A 17,397-nucleotide genomic window follows, 5' to 3' on the forward strand; every position below is an offset into this window, starting at 1 on the left:
GGTGGGGGGGGGGGTGTTATGGCTCAGAGGTAGAGCGCTTGCCTAGCATGAGTGGAGCACTGGGTTCGATCCTCAGCACCAGATAAATAAAAAATAAAGATATTGTGTCCAACTATAACTAAAAAATAAATATTAAAAATGTATATGTATGAATTAGATATACAAATAAAAAATTGATAAAAGCTCTAGAGAGAAAGCAGGGAAAGAAAGGGGTTTGAGGAGTGCTAAGTTGGGTGGTCAGGGTAGATCTCATTGGAAGGTAAATTGTTTTTGTCAGTGCCAGTGATCAAACCTAGGGCCCTGCACATACTAGGCAAGCACTCTACTGCTAATCTACATCCCCAGTCCTAGCTTTGTTTTTGTTTATTGTTGTTGTTTGAGATGATTCTCATTAGGTTGCCCCCAGACTGGTCTCAAACTCATGGGCTCAAGGGCCTCACTTCTTAAGAAACTGAGACTGCAGGCATGCATCACCCAGCTGAACATTAGATGGTGAATTTGAACAGACACTCAAATGAAGTAAAGTGAGCAATGGAGCTAGCTATCTGAGGGAAACACCTAGGTAGAGAGAATGATCACTTCAAAGGCCCAAAGATGGAAGTATGCTTGTCATGCTTAAAGAGCTATGAGGGGGCTGGGGATATGGCTCAAGCAGTAGCGCGCTCACCTGGCATGCATGCGGCCCGGATTCAATCTTCAGTACCACATACAAACAAAGATGTTGTGTCCGCCAAAAACTAAAAAAAAATATTAAAAAATTCTCTCTCTCAAAAAGAGCTATGAGGGAGCCAGTTTGGATAGAGAGAAGGATGGAGAGGAGAAGAAACGGAAGAAAGGAAGATGATGATGGAGCTAGATGTCATAGATTTAACTGAACTTGGTGAAGAGTTGGGGTTTTACTCTGCACTAAGGATCTAATGAGTTTCTTCTCCAGAGGAGTGATGCTTTCTTAGACTGGGGTGGATGGTAAAAATTACCCAAATTTTGAATATATTTTGAACAAGGAGCAAATTGGATTTCTTGGTAGTTGATTGGATGTTGGGCGTGTGACCAAAGGAAAGCAGACATGGATGATTCAAAGTTTGTTTGTTTTTTAATATATTTTTAGATGTTGATAGACCTTTATTTTATTTATTTATATGTGGTGCTGAGAATTGAACCCAGTGCCTCACACATGCCAGGCAAGTGTGTTATCTCTGAGCCATAGCCACAGCCTTCCAAGTTTTTTGGCCTGAGAAATTGGAAGGATGAAATTGCCATGGATTGAAATGGGGAAGACCACCAGTAATGAGTAGGAAGATTCAATTTAAGTTATGAACTTACTATGTTCTTTTAGTAAGAAATTTTCAAACACACAGGAAAGTAGAGAGATTAGATCAATGAACCTAATCACCACTTGAAAAGATACCTATTTATTCTTTCATTACTCAGGTATTTTAAAACAAATCCTGGGCAACCTAATGTTACCCATAAATATATATTTACGTATCTAACAGATCAGGACTTTTGTTTTTAACAAAACCACAGTACTAAACCGTACTTGACAGAAACTAACTTGATTAATATTAAATATCTGACTTTAGTATTCCTTGACTTAAAGTTAGTTTGTTCAAATGCCAGATCTAAACAAGGTCCACTCATTGTGTTTGGTTGACTTGCTTGCAAGACTTAATATATTTTTGAAGAAACCAGATCATTTGACCAGCAGAATTTCCCACATTAGAGTTGGCTAATATATTGGGATGCCACTTTTTCTGTTCCAGTATTGAAACAGACTAAATCTGGGGGGCCTCTCTGAAATTAAAAACTTCCCCATGTAGCTAGTAGAAACTGAGGGGCTGCCTCCAGTGGCCTGACAGGCTCCTACGGAGCTAAAAGTGGAGATTGCCCCCTCCTCAGGCCTGTGTAGCAGCAGGCTAACAAAATTTGCATATGTACATTTCCTGTCTTTGGTCTCACTTCCCTGCCTCTTCTCTTTAAAAGCTTTGCTCACCTTCAGAGATTTCAAAGATGGAACTTTTGAAACAATTTCCTCTATATTCCTTCAAAGCTGGCTTTTTTCCTACCAATCTGACTGAATATTTCTGGAGCAGCAAGAGCTTTTAGCCTAACTTCACCCCAGTCCCTCAGACTGTATTGGCATTACAAAGTAACAGTTTCACTTTCTTTAAATATGTAAATATATCCTGGGGCAATGGCACATTTTTGTAATCCCAGACTTTGGAGGCTGAGGCAGGATGATCACAAGTTTGAGTCCAGCATCAGCAACTTGTGAGACCTTGTTTCAAAATAAAAAATAAAATGGGCTGGAGGTGCAGCTCAGTGGTAGAGCACCCCCCAGGACTGGATCCCCAGTAAAAGGGGGAAAAAAAAAAGAATTCTATTGGTTGTTGAATCTTGAATATGGGTCATTGAATCTAGATAGATGATGACATTAGAAGCACTTTTCCTTTTGAAAATTCCCTTGCTCAGATCTGCAGTATCTATTTCTTGATCAGGATTAAACCATCTCTGATTTGGGCAAATATAGTATTTTAAAACTTGTATGTTGTCCCTAAATGATAAGTTAGGGGAAATAATTATTTTTAAAAAAATAATTCATTAAATACTAGCTTGAAAAATGCTCTCTGGCACATAATCTATTTTATTTTATTTTTGGTACTAGGGATTGAACCCAGGGGCACATTATTACTGAGTTCCATTCCCAGGCCTTTTTATTTTTTGATTTTGAGACAGGTTGCTAAGGGCTTTGCTAAATTGCTGAGGCTGGTATTGAACTTGCAATCTTACTGCCTCAGCTCCCTGAGGCACTGGGATTAAAGGCATGCACCAAAGTGTCAGGCAGGTACATAAAAAAATTGATGTAAAAAAATTAAATTCATATCCAAACTCTTTAGGCTATTGCATGAAGCATTAATTGATAATTTTTTATAAGCATTGTAAGAAAACATGTTCAATATCTTTGGGAGCAAACACATCATATAGAGGATTAGAAAAATATCAACAATTTTACATCTAGTAATTATTGCAAAGTGCTAAGAGGGTTTGGAGTAAATAGTCTGAGTAGCACCTGGAATTTAGAGAATGTCTGGAAGGCTGAGGATTTGTGCCTGTGTTTGGTTTGTGTGTATGAGTTTGTGTGTGTTTTAGCTTTTTAGGGGAGGGAGGAGGCTCAAAGTGCTCAAACATACAACAAAACAGAATGGCATAATGAACCCCTCAGTCCCAATGCCACAGATTCAGCTGTCATCAGCATTTGCCAAATTGGCTTGTCTATGCATTTCTTTTTAAAATTTGTCTTTGGAGTAGTTAAAAAAATTCTGTTTGAGGGTTGGTGATGTAGTTCAGTGGTAAGATGCTTGCCTACCATAGGAAAGGCTCTGGGTTCAATCTATTGTACCACCGAAAATTTTTAAAAATTCTATTTGAAAGAATTTAAAATTTTTTTTAAACAGTACAAAGAATACCCATGTACTCTTTGCCCGGATTCAGTGATTATTAGCATTGTTAACTAATTTACCATTATTAACTAATGTATAGCTCACATTCAAATATTGCCAATTGTTTGAAACTGTCTTTTTTGTGGTGCTAGGGATTGAACCCAGGGCCTTGTGTCACATGCTGGGCAAGTGCTCTACCACCAAGCTACACCCCCAGCACTTACACATTATATTTACTTGCCTACTTAATCTGAAACAGATTCTCAGATTTTCCTTGTTTTTGATGACCTTAACAGTTTTGAGGAGTACTGGTCAGGTATTTGGTAAGATACCATTGAGTTCTAATTTGTCTGATATTTTTCTCATGATTAGACTGTGTTATGGGTGTTAAAAGGAAGATCAACAAGCATTGTCTTTTTTTTTTTTTTTTTTTTTTTTTTTTTTTTTTGAGACAGAGTCTTGCTATGTTTCCCAGGTTCCCAGGTGGGTCTCAAACTTGGGGATTCAAGCAGTCCTCCTGCCTCAGCCTCCTGAATAGCTGGACTATAGATGTGTGTACCACCACTATGCCCATTTTAAAGTGTCACTTTTATCATATCCAGGGTGCATACTGTCAGCATGATTCATAACTTTATGTTGATCCAGATCAGCTGAAAATCATTGGCTCGTTGTTTATTTTCAGGTACAACCAGAAAATAGTGAGATATTGAATTATGGGAGGCTTGGACTGCCTTGGTTGTCAGCTTATTAAGCTGATTTCACTTCTTAAAAAATCATTTACCCTTAAAAAATGGAATGTGGTGGGATTCCCTCCTCTTTTTTTTTTGTTGTTACCAGAGGGGCTTAACCATTGAGCCGCATCCCCAGCCCTCTTTATTTTGAGACACGCTCTCGCTGAGTTGCTTAGGGCCTTGCAGTTGCTGAGGCTGTCTTTGAATCCGGAGCCGCTGGGATTCCAGACCAGGATTCTCTCCTTTTAAAAAATATTTCTAGGGCTACTAAAATTTTGAATTTACAAAATAGTTGAGCCCAGTGCAGTGGCGCACACCTGGAGTCCCAGCGGCTGGGGAAGCTGAGGCAGGAGGATGGCGAATTCAAATCCAATTTAGCGAGGCACTAAGCAACTCAGTGAGACCCTATCGCTAAATAAAATTCAAAAAAGGACTGGTTAAGCACCCCTGGGTTCAATCCCCGGGACCAAAATAAAGCAAAATAAAAAATATTCCTCTGGATTGTACCAGAAGGGAGACGGGACCACTGATAAGGCAAGGTGAATGATTAATCAGGCTTAGCTTCTTTCTTTTCTGCTTCATCAGAGGCTGGACTCTGCCCGTTTTTCGCTTCTCAGTTTTCTGCAGGTAAATGTTCTCTAGTTTCTTGGTTAGCCACTTCAGCCTGTTTTCCCTTTGCTCCCCCTTTCCCTAGTGTGTGTATTTTTTTGTCCGAAGATTTATCCTTGCCGCCTTCCAGGACCTGGCCTTATTCCTTCTGGGCTCCTCCTTCGCCAAGGCGCGGGCCGCCCTGACCTTCCTCTAGGGCAACTGTGGCGGCGCGGGGCGCGTGCGGATGCTGCAGGAGCGCTGGAGCCTTCCCAAGCTGAGCTGCCTGGCCGCTGCCGCTGCTTCAGTCACCCGCGCTGCTGCGACCCGCCAACACTTCCTTTCTAATATGACAAGATGTGCCAGGCTCATCTTGTATTTTTCCTGCCCCAGCCTTTTCTCCAAGGAGCCTTGGTTCTTTTTTTTTGGAGAAATGTTTTAGAAAATACTACCTTGATGTTAGGTGTGCTCCTTGCTGCTAAGGGGTCTGCTGTAGTATTGTAAAGCAAAAATAAAACCTGGCATTATGCCACTTAACCCTTAAAACTTATATGAGGGGCTGGGGATGTGGCTCAAGCTGTAGCGCGCTCGCCTGGCATGTGTGCGGCCCGGGGTTCGATCCTCAGCACCACGTACAAAGATGTTGTGTCCCCCGATAACTAAAAAATAAATATATAAAAAAAAATTCTCTCTCTCTCTCTTAAAAAAAATAAAAAAAAACTTATATGAATCTCTATAAGGATATTTTCTTCAGAAACAAACTGCCAGAATGCTTATTTTAATATTCTGTGGCTGCTATAAGAAATTACCATAAACTGGATGACAGAGATGGAGTGTTTTGTCTGACATGCAACTGCTTACAATAAGGGGGCAAGGGTGCAGGGAAGAATAGAGTTACTTTAGATCAGCTGGAGGGGAATGAAGGGAGGGGAGGGGCTGTGGGAGTAGGAAGGATGGTAGAATAAATCAGATATTATTACCGTATGTACATATATGACTATATGACCAGTGGGATTCTACATATACAATGAGAAAAATAAGAAATTATACTTCATTTATGTATGATGTATCATAGCAGACACAGCATTCTACTGTCATGTATAACTAATTAAAAACAAAAAAACCAACTAAATTATAGCAATGTAGCTAGGTGCGGTAGCACACACTTGTAAACCCAGTAACTCAAAGGACTGAGGCAGGAGGATTGAAGGCAGCCAGTCTCAGCAATTTAGCAAGACCCTATTTCAAAACAAAAAGGGATGCAGCTCAGTGGTAAGTGCCTCTGGGTTCAATCCCCAGTACCAAAACCAAACCAGCCAACCAATATGTATTCCCTCAGGGTCCTGAAGACTAGAAGTCTGAAATTAGACAATGATCAGTACCCAATTCCCTCAGGAAAATCTATACCTTGCCTTTTCCAGCATCTGGTGCTTGAGATTCTTTGGCTTGTGTCCACATCACTATAATCTGCCTTCAGGAATCACATTGCCTCCTCTCTTCTGTGTCTTCTGTCAAATCTCCTGCCTCACTTTTTCTTTTTGTATGGGGATTGAACCCAGGGGGTATTTTACCACTGAGCCACATTATATAAACTGATTTATATTTATGAGACAGAGTCTAAATTGCTTAGGGCCTTGCTAAATTGCTGAGGGTGAACTCAAACTTGTAATCTTTCTGCTTCAGTCTCCTGAGCCCCTGGGATCACAGATGTGCATTATGACACCTGGCCTGCCTCATTCTTTAGGAGTTGATGGACTTTATTTTATTCATTTATTTATATGTGGTGCCAAGGATTGAACCCAGTGCCTCACACATGCTATGCAAGTGCTCTACCACTGAGCCACAACCCCAGCCCCTGCCTCTTATAAGGATACTTGTCATTATTGGATTTGGGGTCCACCCAGATAATCCAGGATAACCTCTTCCTCTCAAAATCCTTAATCTCATCTTCTGCCATATGAGGTAATAGTCACTGTTTTGCCATATAAAGTAACAGGTACAGTTTTCTGGAATTAGGACATGTTGCAAGGGGTGCTAGTAATAATCACTCAGGCAGATTGTCTTTAAATGCAAGTGTATATTTGGTCACACCAATCATCAAATATAAACAATTAATGCAAAAGTTTTGGGTGTGCAGGAGCTTCCCAACTACCATTGAATGCACACTAATTAAACACTATAAGCAAATCACACAATCCTAGGGCAACCACGAGCCCCAAAATACCTACGATGCCACACAACTTCTCTTAGCCAAAGAGCAGACATTGTCCTTGTCTGGTGGTTTTCTCTAGCTGATGGCTGGAGTCAGTCCGCGAACGGACAGCAAGGCTGGCGGCCAGTCTCACTGATGTCCTTGGAACAAAACTCTTCAATGTGTCAGGACCAGCAATTTAAATACAGTTCCAAGTTGGTGATTGGTTACACCAAGTGAAAATCAATGTCCATTGGTTATGTCCAATGAGGTGATATAATTGCAACTGGGTATGTTATTTGTGCATGTCCATGGAGCTGGGCTCCCTATCAATTGTAAATAGTCATTGCTAAGCATGTCTATGGCTAGTGCCCCATACAGCTCTTTATCAATTTTGCAAGCAGACATGACTAAACAGTTCAATGGCTACTGTTCCTTATGGCCAGCAACTTAGTGAATCTCAGCATGACTATGGCAGATGCTCCTTAGAGGACATGTATGTATTTTGGAGGCTGCCATTCAGCTCATAACTAACAAAATTAATAGTGGTCATTTTTATTTATTTTTTGAGAATGGGGACTAGCTACATTGCCCACCCTGGCCCAATTTCTGGGCTGAACAGATCCTACTGCTTCAGCCTTCTGAGTAGCTGTATTTCTTTCTTAAAAATACCATTATTAATGGGCTGGGAAGTATAGCTCAGTTGGTAGAGTGCTTGCCTTGCATGCACAAGGCCCTGGGTTTAATCCCAGTACCCCCACAAAAATATTAATATTTAGAACAGGATAGAATTTGGGTTCAATCTATCACTTGGATATACTACTTATTTCTCTATATTGCAATATATCAAGCCCCAATTTCCCTCCCATTATCTCATTTATACAAATAGTAGTTTCTTTTTTTTTTAAGGGGGGGGAGAGAGAGAGAGAATTTTTTAATATTTTTTAGTTATTGATGGACACAACAAACATCTTTGTTTGTATGTGGTGCTGAGGATCGAACCCGGGCCGCATGCATGCCAGGCGAAATAGTAGTTTCTTAACATCACTTATGTTCTTAATGTCCCCAGACCAAATTCAGATTTCTCTATTGTCTCAAAAATCGTTTTTTAGTTTGAATCAGGATACAAACAATGTGCATGCATTGTATATGCATTGTATTTGATTACCTATCCTTTTTTTTTTTTGGTACTAGAGAGCTAATTCAGGGGCCTTTACTACTAAGCCACCCTATCACTTTTTAAGGAGACAAGGTCCCCCTAAATTGCCCAGGCTGGCCTCTTACTTGCAATCCACCTGACTCAGAGTCTCTTGGATTACAGGTGTGTGCCATCACATTCATTTGGTTGTATCTCTTAATCCCCACCACCACCAGTACCCTTTTAAAATTTTTTATTTGTATATTTTTGGGTACCTGGGATTGAAGCCAGGGGTCCTTAACCACAGAGCCACATCCTCAGCCTTTTTTATTTTTTGGTACCAGGGATTGAACTCAGGGGCACTCAACCACTGAGACATCTCCAGCCTATTTTGTATTTTATTTAGAGACAGGGTCTCACTGAATTGTTTAGTGCTTTGCCATTGCTGAGGCTGGCTTCGGACTCAAGATCCTCCTGTCTCAGCCTCCATTTAAAAAAGTTTCTTTTTATAGTTGTAGGTGGACAGAATGCCTTTATTTGTTTATTTTTGTGTGGTGCTGAGGATTGAACCCAGTGCCTCAACACATGCTAGGCAAGTGCTCTGCCACTGAGCTACAGCCCAGCCCAGAGTTTATTTTATTTTGAGACAGGGTCTAGCTATATTGCCAGGCTTTTTTCAAACTTGAGATCCTCCTGCCTCAGTCTTTCAAGTAGCTGGAATTTCAGGATGTTCAACTGAACTGGATCCATCTCTCTCCTCTTTTTTGAAGAAAGAAGTTGTTCATCCTATACATTGGCCCAAATTCTGTGTATTTGTCTGATCACTTTCTTGTAGTGTTAGTCAACTGTCTCTGTTTCTTGAAAACTGGAAGCTAGAGCCAAAGCTTGATTAGATTAAGTTTTGGCTGTTTTACTTCAAAATATACACTGTGCTTCATAAATATCCTGGGCATGGTGGTGCATGCCTGTAATCCCAGGAGCTCAGAAGGCTGAGGCCAGAGAATCTGAAGTTTGAAGTCAGCCTCAGCAGTTAAGCAAGGTCCTAAGCAGCTTAGCGAGACGCTCTCTCAAAATAAAAAATAAAAAGGACTGAGGATGTGGCTCAGTGGCTAAGGACCGCTGGGTTCAATATGTACATATCCTGCTGTGCAAATCTAATTGCAACACATTAGGTGACACAATGTTTCTGTTTCATGATCTAAGAATGATTAGTATATACAGAAGATGGCAAACATCCTTCTGGTATAAAATTCCTCCACCAATCATCTAGTAATTTAGTAGCCACCCATGACTATTTCCTAAGTTAATTATTTATTGAGCATCCTTGTCCCGGTCCAGATTATTTTCCTCAGGGTAATTTCATCATTGATTGTCCTCTTTGTTTTTATAGCTGATTGTTTAGAAAAGATCCTTTCACTGATAGAGTGCTTGCACAGTATGTGTAAGGCCCTGAGTTCAATCCCTAGCACAGAGGTGGGGGGCCAAGGATCCTGGAGGAATTCTTTTACCCTCCAGATCTCTGTATCCCTTCAAATTCATCAGATCCTGGGACATCAGAGACAGGAGGCATGATCTGTCTTTCCTGGGGAGACAATGAGATAATGAAGGGAGTCAATATTCCTAAAGTTCACACTTGAAGCTCATCTAACAGGTGGTTACAGTTTTGTCTGTTGTGTAGGTTGGGTTTAGGGAAAGTGAATTGGAGGGAAGCAGAGTGAGCTCTTTATGGAACTCAAATTGAAAGGCTTTTAGTGGAAATTCTTTGACAGGGTTTGGGCCCTTTGATTTCAGAAGAGCAAAATGAGGCACGGCCAAAGAGTCCACATGGTTTAAGTGGAATCAGAGTAGAAAGGGAAAGTCCTGGATTCCCACAACGGAGCCTTCAGCTTCTGGACTACCTCTCCCAGAATTCCGCTCGCCGGAAGGGACTGCGCGTGCGCAAGGCCGGTGCCAGCCCTTCCCCACAGACCTCGTAAGGCCCGAGATTCCGCGCGCCTGCTCCTCGTCCGACCCCGCCCGCCCCTTCCAGGCCCTCGATCTGTCCGCTGGGGGCGCGCTCAGTGCGTGGCAGGCGACAGCGGCATCGGCTACTGAGCGCGCGGGTCGCGTGGCGGTGCGTGGTTGCTAGGGGCGCCTGAGGTCGTCTGCTCGCCCAGCAGGCGGAGGGAAGGAAGCAGCACGGAGACGACGCGAAGCCAGGCAAGGGGTTCTCAAGGTGAGTGTGGCTGCGGAGCCGGGGACCGACCCCAGACCCTCCGCCGGCCCGACGCTTCCGCCCCTCCCTCTTCCCGGGTCCTCCAACGTGGTTCCCTAGCCCTCCGGCTGCTCCCGCCCGGTCCCGCTTCCGGCTCACCTCCTTTCCGTCCTTTCATGGGCGAGGGGGCCGCGGCCTCCTCCTCGGCCTCGTTGGAGCCTTTCTCCGCGCGGCCACGCCGGTGAACTTGTATGGCTTCGGCTGTGGGTAGCCGAACCCTACAGCACCCCCCGGGTCCCGGCCCCCGTGCCGCCTTTTTCCCGCCGCGCTGCGGTTTAAATTCCCCTTGTCTAGGTGGGAGCCCAAGCTCTTCCCGGGGTTCAGGGCCGAATTTAACGTAGGTACCTACTTTTAAACTCTACGGGATCTGAGAGCTTGTGGAACTTTTCATTTTTCCATCTAGTTCGTCTTTTAGTCATTGATAACCAACTTTTAAAACATCGACAAATGTTTAGTGAGCCAGGCTACTGTGGAAGGAACTGGGAGAATATAGAGGCGTATAAGACAGCATGTTTCTATGGAACTTAGTAGTGGAGGGGAGATTTTTAATCATGTAAACAAGCATTTTCCATACTATGGTGTGTGCTGTGGTAGAACAGAAGAGAAGCATTCAAACTAGACTTGCTTGGGAAGGTACATTATCCCTGTTCCCCCTGGTCTTCCTATTCCCATTCTGGATCTAGGAAATGCTTAATCTGTCCTTTATGGGGGTCATTTTAGATACTCCAAATCATGTCTTCTTAATTTAAGCACCTGTTGATTTAGCCAATCATCAGGCGTCTGGTGGAGCCTTTGGGAGAATGATCCATCCCATCCTTTCACTTCTTGCAATCAATACCGAGACCCTGTTTTCATAAAAATCACCCCAATTGTGCCCAGAAAGTTACCAGCTCTTACGGATTGGACAAAACCTATCCTTGAAAAGTTATCAAGTGTTTTCTGGGAATAAAAGGATGGGAAGACATTTCAGATAATAAATTGGTTTAGGAAGATTCAGCAAGGCTTGAAAAACGCACAAACCTGAATCAGTTTGACAGACATCCTGTGACAGATAGGAAGAGGAAAGTTAACTGGAGTTAAACCATAAAAGGCCTTGGATATTTTGCTGGATTAGAACTATATCCTCCAGAGCGGAGGTTTTCAAGTTGGGTTATCAGGGACCCAGACTTCCCAGGGATATTCCTGCATGTACAGCTTTAGATGAGTAAATTCCCAGACTTGCAGCTTTCAAATGAAGTCTTTTCTTAAACTGCACTTAAAGAGGGACAAGGGGGCTTGTACTTCACACTTCCAGTATTTTATCCTCCTCAGAAGCCAAGTAGGAATACTTTGGAAATGCTGATTTCAGGAAAGCCTTCTTTAGTGATTAAGTTGCCTTCTAAATGCAGATGGCTTCTTGCCTTTGCCTGTCTAGTACACATTGCTTTTCAAATGAAACTTGTTGCTTGTTGGCATGTTCTACATTCAAAAGAGTACAACAGTAAACAGCTGGACTGTGTTATGGGATCATGGGTTTTTAAAGCTATATTGGATAATTTTAGATTTCTCTTAGTGTGCTATTGAGCAAGATAGTAAAAACCAATTTTATCAAATCAAGTGATGAAATCTCTATTCTTTTATTATTACTTTTATTTATTCTACTTAGTTGTGCATGACAGCAGAATGCATTTCAATTCATCATATATAAATGGAGCGCAACAATGAAATATATTTTGATTATAGTTCTTGAACTGGGGATGCTGCTTAGTTGTAGAGCACTTGCCTAGCGTGCATGAGGCACTGGGCTTGATCCCCAACACTGAAAAAATAATCACAATTCTTAACATTTTTTTAAAAAGTTTTTTTGGTTGTAGATGGACAAAAACTTTATGCCATTTATTCATTTATGTGATGCTGAGGATCAAACTCAGTTTCTCACACGTGCCAGGCAAGTACTCCACCACTGAGCTACAACCACAGTCCCAAACATTTATTTTTATGAAATGTTTAATGTTTGCTATCTCCTCCTAACAAAAAAGTAAATTTTAAATTTGTGATGAAAAATTTTAAGATGTTAGTGGTGGGGATGTAGCTCAGTGGTAGCATGCACAGGCTCTGGGTCTGATGCTTGGCACCAAAAAAAAATTTTTTTTTCTTTCTTTTTAAAATTTTTTGGTATGCGGGATTGAACCCAGGGGCGCTTAACTACTGAGCCACATACCCAGTCCTTTTGTTTTTTATTTTGAGACAGGGTGTCAGTAATTTTCTTAGGACCTCACTAAATTTCTGAGGCTGATTTTGAACTTGTACCTGTCTCAGTCTCCGGAGCCACTGGGAGTACAGGTGAGCTCCACTATGTGCAGCTTTTCTTTCTTTAGTTGTCAACTTGAAGAATACATGGTTTAACAAATTATTTTGGGGATATGTGAGTAAAATCATTTGAAGACTGTTCCAGGAAAAACATGAAAAGATAATAGCAGGGAAATAACAACAGATTTGTGCCTGAGGTTCTGTAGAGCTAGTGTGTATGTTGACTAGGAAGGATTTTAGAATGGAGCCAATGAGAAAATTATTATAGTGATTGAGGCTGGAGAAAATGAATGTTGCTATAGTGGGAATGGAGAGGTTTAAGAGAGATGTTAAATCTGTTAGAATTGACAAACCTGGTAAGAGTACATGTAAGGAGAGTGGGACAAGGAGTGGCATGGAATGCTCTAAGTTTCTGACTTTAGGGACCATGTGGGTGGTGATGCTAAAGGAACTATTGAAGGAGGAGCAGCTTTTTGGGGGAGTGGTACCAGGGATTGAACTCAGAGGCATTCACTCTCTGAGCCACATCCCCAGCCCTCCTCCTTTTTTTTTTAAATATTTTTTAGTTGTAATTGGAGACAATTCCTTTTATTTAGTTTATTTACTTTTATGTGGTGCTGAGGATCGAACCTAGGGCCTCACATGTGCTAGGTGAGCACTCTACCGCTGAGCCATAATCCCAGCCCCCCAGCCTTATTTTGTATTTTATTTAGAGACAGGGTCTCACTGAGTTGCTTAGCGCCTTGCTACTGAGACTGGCTTTGAACTCAAAATCCTCCTGTTTTAACCTGTTAGCCACTAGTATTACAGGCGTGCGACACTGTGCCTGGCTGGAGGAGCAGCTCTGTGGGGAAAGATAAAGGAGTTATATTTTGGATCTGCTGAATTTAAGTCCTGTAACACATCTAGGTAGAAAGGCCCAGGAAGACATTCTGTAAGTCTGGAGCTCGTGACAGAGGTTTGGGTGATGACAGTGAGTTGAGAATGTAGAGCTAGAGTCCTGGGATGGAAGATATTGCTGTGGGAGAATAATTGCCGCTGTTGAGTGTTTCCTGTGTACCAGGCAAAGTGAGAAAACTGAGTTCAGGGGAAAAACCAACATTGAAAGAGTGGGTGAAGGAACAGGAGACAGAAGACATAATTGAACACAGAAATGAATATGAATGGAAGGCTGGAGAACTAGTCATTTGCTGAAAAACTAGATGAAACCTTAACTTCAGAATCTCTTTGATACTCATGATCTGGATTTAGGTTTAGCATTTCATTATATGACCTTGGAATTATCTGATCATAGACTGCCTGGATTTTAATATGGGACGTGTACCTTGGTCTGCCAGTGAAGTGCAGATAAAAGGTCTTTCTTTAATGTCCTGAACTTCTCAACCTCTCTTCTGGAAGAACTGGGAACAAATACTGACAATGCTAATTCTCTTAGGCCCCCAAATACCTAGAAGCTTGTACTTCAGAACCCTCATGGATGTCCTGGACAGGCAGTGTTGCTCTAGACAGGAGTTCCCAGGCCTTTTCAACTCAAGACTATTCAGAAAGCTTTTTGAGATTATGTGTATGTGTGTTTATTTTAGTGTGATATATATATTTCAACTTTGTGTATGGGGGGTTGTACTGGTACTGGGAATTGAACCCAGGAACATTTTAACCGCTGAGCTACATCCCCAGCCCCTTTTATTTGTCAGTTCTTATTTTAAGACAGGGTATTGCTAAGTTGCCCAAATTCAAACTTGCAATCCTCCTGCTTCAGCCTCCCAAGTTGCTGGGATTATAGGGTTGTGCTGCTGAGGCTGGTTTATATTTCAATATTTATCATATTAGAAACTTAAGTATTAATTCATTTGGATATAATAAGCCCATTAATAGTAAGCCCATTATTAACATAAGTAGTATTTTTAACACAAGTTCTGGTTAGCACAAGTGTGTGTGATGGGGTGAACTGGGGGTTAAACCCAGGGGCATTATACCACTGAGTTATGTCCCAGTCTTTTTTATTTTGAGAAAGAGTCTTACTAAGTTGTTAAAGCTAGCCTGGCCTTATACTTGTGATCCTCCTGCCTCTTGAATCTCTGGGATTATAGGCATGTGCTACCACATCTGGCTTATAACTCACATTTTTAAAATGAAAAGTGCTATTGTTTCAAAAATATTAATGAGCAGGGGCTGGGGTTGTGGCTCAATGGTAGAGCATTTGCCTGGCACACATGGGACACTGGTTTCGATCCTCAGCACCATAAATAAATAAATAAAAATAAAGATGTGTCAATCTACAACTTAAAAAAAATAGTGAGCAGAGTAGTATTTTTACAGTGCTCTTTAATGTCAAGCATAATAGAAGACAGCAGGATTTTCATATCTGTTTCTGCATTCACTTTATTGTGACATGTGATTTGGTTGAATTTTGTGGAAAATCCAACCTCACAGAGATAGTAAGCTGGAAAAGGGAGGAGTATTTCAAGAGCCTTATCAAGGAATTGGGATATTCCTTGATACAACACAAAACAAGGGCTGATTTTTTTTTAAAGATCAGTTGTAGCATGTAATCTAAAATGTTACCAATGAATTTTTCATACTTTGTCACATTAAAATCCATCTGTTTCTTTTTCACTTTGGATCTTTATACCCACACATGACTTTGTAACATCATGTGGTTGATAGTTGGATGATACTGGTTGAGTTATGCAGATCTTCCAAATGTTAACACATTTTATTACATAGTATCAAAAAATTGTATTTGCATAATCACCATAGTTGTTTCAGAAAATTAGTTAAGTACTGGGAAACTGTCAAGCTCCTAGTTGCAGATACAGTTTTGCCAAAATTGGCAACAAATACTGTCAGCTGTTTTCCTTGAGGTAACAGGCTTACTTTGTTTCATTTTCCAGACCATGTCTGCCAGATGCCAAAGTCTGAAGAACTATCACTTAGGGCATTCATTCTTTCAAGTAAACATGGTATCTCACAGAAAAATCTTGCAATTCAAATAATCACACAGTGCTTTACTTAGAAAGACCCTTCATCCTCTGTATGCATCATGTCTGTTGTATGTACTTTCTTTTTTTTTTAATTCTTAAATTTGTTTTAATTAGTTACACATGACAGTAGAATGCATTTATGTACTTTGATATATCATACATAAATGGGATATAATTTCTCATTTTTTGAGTGTACATGTTGCAGAATCATTGGTCATGTAGTTACATATCATATATACATACAGTAAATAATGTTTGTTTCATTCTTCTATCTTTCCTATCCCCACATCCCCTCCTTTCCCCTCCCATCACTTCCCTCTACCTAATCTAAGGTAACACTATTATCCCTAGTGTCCCCCACCTTATTTTGAGTTAGCATCTGCATATTAGAGAAAACATTCCGCCTTTGGTTTTGTGTGTTGGCTTATTTTGCTTAGCATGTTCTCCAACTTGAACCATTTACTGGCAAATGCCATAATTTCACTCTTCTTTAAAGCTGAGTAACATTCCATTGAGTATATATACCGGATTTTCTTTATCCATTCATCTATTGAGGGACACCTAGGCTGGTTCCATAGTCTAGCTATTTCGAATTGAGCTGCTATTAACATTGATGTGGCTGCATCACTGTACTATGCTGATTTTAAGTCCTTTGGATATAAACCAAGGAGTGGGATGTCTGGGTCAAATGGTGGTTCCATTCCAATTTTCTAAGGAATTTCCATACTGCTTTCCATAGTGGTTGCACCAATTTGCAGTCCCACCAGCAATGTATGAGTGTACCTTTTTCACCAGCTCCTCGCCAACATTTATTGTTGTCTGTATTCTTTAAAAAAAAAAAAAAAAAGTATTTATTTTTTTAGTTGTAGTTGGACACAATACCTTTATTCCACTCATTTATTTTTATGTGATTCTGAGGATTGAACCCAGGGCCCCACACATGTTAGGCGAGTGCTCTACCATTGAGCCACAATCCCAGCCCCTGTTGTCTGTATCTTGATGATTGCCATTCTGACAGGAGTGAGATGAAATCTTAGAGTAGTTTTGATTTGCATCTCTCTAATTGCTAGAGATGTTGAACACTTTTTCATATATTTGTTGATCATTTGTATTTCTTCTGTGAAATGTCTGTTCACTTCCTTAGTGCATTTATTGATTGGGTTATGTTTTTTGTTGTTAAATTTGAGTTCTTTGTATATCCTAGAGATTAATGCTTTATTGGAGGTGCATGTGGTTAAGATTTTCTCCCAGTCTGTAGGCTCTCTCTCTATGTTATTAATTGTTTCCTTTGCTGAGAAGAAGCTTTTTAATTTGAATCCATCCCATTTATTGATTCTTGATTTTACTTCTTGCACTGTAGGAGTCTTGTTAAGGAAGTCAGTGGTGAAGATTTGGGCCTATTTTTTGTTCTGTTAGCTGCAGGGTCTCTGTTCTAGTGCCTAAGTATTTGATCCACTTTGAGTTGATTTTTGTGCAGGTTTAATTTCATTTTCTACATATGGATTTCCAGTTTTGCCAGCACCATTTGTTGAATATGCTATCTTTTCTCTAGTGAATATTTTTGGCACCCTTGTCTAGTATGAGATAATCGTATTTATGAGGGTTTTCTCTGTGTCCTCTATTCTGTACCCTTGGTCTACAAGTCTATTTTGGTGCCAATACCATGCTATTTTTGTTACTATGGCTCTGTAGTATAGTTTAAGGTCTGGTATTGTGATGCCTCCTGCTTCACTTTTCTTGCTAAAGATTGCTTTAACTATCCTGGGTCTCTTTTCCAAACAA

The 17,397-nt window shown here is 40.8% G+C and overlaps 1 protein-coding gene across 5 annotated transcripts in view; it reads left to right on the forward strand.

The window, feature by feature from the left end:
* Positions 1-10,102: 10,102 nt before the first annotated feature.
* The window catches only part of Ttll4 (tubulin tyrosine ligase like 4), a 46,047-nt gene continuing 38,752 nt past the window's right edge, over positions 10,103-17,397 (forward strand). For 4 of the 5 annotated variants that reach the window (XM_046439725.2, XM_046439724.2, XM_046439726.2 and 1 more), the window contains exon 1: positions 10,104-10,303. The gene's annotated coding sequence lies outside the window, so the exon portion shown is untranslated. Of the gene's footprint in view, positions 10,304-17,397 lie in introns of all 5 variants that reach the window. The other variant, XM_046439728.2, reaches the window with a different exon arrangement.

The sequence above is a fragment of the Marmota monax genome, unplaced genomic scaffold (genome assembly GCF_021218885.2).
Source record: "Marmota monax isolate L192 unplaced genomic scaffold, Marmota_monax_Labrador192_F-V1.1 WCK01_AAM20220418_F8-fsc00041, whole genome shotgun sequence".
NCBI lineage: Eukaryota > Metazoa > Chordata > Mammalia > Rodentia > Sciuridae > Marmota > Marmota monax.